Source organism: Myotis davidii, unplaced genomic scaffold (genome assembly GCF_000327345.1).
Source record: "Myotis davidii unplaced genomic scaffold, ASM32734v1 scaffold433, whole genome shotgun sequence".
In the NCBI taxonomy this organism is placed as follows: domain Eukaryota; kingdom Metazoa; phylum Chordata; class Mammalia; order Chiroptera; family Vespertilionidae; genus Myotis; species Myotis davidii.
The window spans coordinates 1,229,400-1,231,230 of NW_006293776.1; the positions used below are offsets into that span (position 1 = coordinate 1,229,400).

The following is a 1,831-nucleotide window of genomic DNA, read 5'->3' on the forward strand; positions in this document are numbered from 1 at the left end:
GGGGGGCGGGGGGGGGAAAGCTGAGAGAAAGAAATCAAGTTGCACTAACCTTCAGCCGAGTTACAGGCACAGGCGTTTTCAAGGAACTTAAAGGTGGACAGTGTCGTAAAGCAATGAAGGATAAAGTTTCCAAGATTTTTAGAAAAGCACTGGAGAGCCCAGCCTGTCAGATCTCCTCCCTGAAATACAGACACAGACAGCTTCAGGGTGCCTTTCCGGACAGAGTCAGCCCAGCATCTGTAGACTCACTGGGCAGGCCCTTCTATGCCTCCCGCGACTGTTTCATTGGAAACCTAGCAGTGAAAAGGAAGGTGTGAAAGAGGTGGCAGAAAACAACAGAACATGCCACCCGTTGCACTGTGTAAGTCCTTGCAGAGAGAGGGTTCTGGAGAATCAAAGGCATCTCATGTACTTATTTAATTCTTAGGAGGTAATATATTGGCCCCTTTGGTAGGGTGTATGGGGGTGGGGGAGTGTCATTTCCATTTCAGTTTAATTCTGGCCCCCCAAAAGAGGAAACTAGAGTTTAATAAAACACAGCCTTGGAACCTTCCCTGATTTTTTCTTTTCCCCGTGGTGAAACTGGCTTTTCTTTGGGGAGTGGGGAAGAAAGTAGAGGTCAAGAGTATAAAATAAGGAAACCTCTTCCTCCACCCCTATGAGTTACAAAACGTTAGTGAGCAAGGCCTGGGCAGCCTGAAGGTAATCTGAACGTGCTTTTGACAGAGCACTGAGACTGGGGAAACAGGTGAACTGGCACCTAGTTTTCCGAGAAACTTATCTTTCAACATCTTTAATGGCCAAGGGGTGGGAAGAGCAGACCCTACTTTTCCAGAAGCATCTTAGGTCAATTGCAGGGGGAGCACGATGTTGCTTATCGGGTGTTGGCACCCCTGCTAGAAGGGCTTTTCTACACACCAAACTGAACACCTCCCCTATACAGCCTGCCCTGGTCTGCCGGCTTGCTGGAACAAGGCATTCTTGTATCCTAGTAATTTTCACATGTTCCTACTTGGAAGGCATTCTAGAGCATAGATGATCTTATTAACAATGAAAAAGAAAGTCAAACATCTACACCTTCTGTTTCCCTTGCCGCCGCCCTCCCCCCCCCCAATCTTGCTTCATGGGGGAAGGAGGCTAACCAGAAAAAGTGGAAAGACATTAGACTCTTGACCCCCACGGCCCCTGAGAAATATGCCTGTGCTGGATATTTTACCCACCTCGTTACTTCACAGCTTCATAACTGTACTCTCTACATATTCTCTCCGTCTGTTTGTCTCTGACACACTCACATACACAAGCGCGGCATATATCAGACCAGAAATTTCACACAAATTAGTAACAGGACACTCTTCCCCACCCCTCTCTTTACTCAACAATACCCAGGAAACACTGGCACCCTGGCCAGCCACGGTGACACGGTTCCCAAGCAACACACAAACTGGAGTACTTTCTCTCTCCCTGTCACTTGGTGGGTAGCGTCCGGACCCCTCGTAGACACAGGACTTGGGAGTCTCCGTTTCCAAAGGCCACACTCAATTTCGCACTAAGAGCAAACTTCCAGCACATTGATTTCCGCGGACAAGTCCACGGCTCCCCAAACTATGCGAGTCTCCCTTCAAGTCCACGAACGAGGAGCCTGGCAGCTTGGGAGCCAACTCCCCGCTGGTGCCAAAGCTGGTGTTCGGACAAATGCCCTCTGTAGCTGCGCGCACCTCCTCCCCATCCTCCCGCCCCACTCGCGTCCCGCGCCTCTGGCGCCCACTTCCAGAGAACCTATATCAGAGAGGCAGAAGGAAGAGACGTGCAAAAGAAGAAAGAAGGATTTAAA

At 49.7% G+C, this 1,831-nt stretch overlaps 1 protein-coding gene across 1 annotated transcript in view; it reads right to left on the reverse strand.

The window, feature by feature from the left end:
- The window catches only part of NR4A2 (nuclear receptor subfamily 4 group A member 2), a 7,930-nt gene extending 6,177 nt beyond the window's left edge, over positions 1-1,753 (reverse strand). Inside the window, 1 exon segment of the mRNA XM_006767373.2 lies at positions 50-1,753. The gene's annotated coding sequence lies outside the window, so the exon portion shown is untranslated.
- Positions 1,754-1,831: the final 78 nt, after the last annotated feature.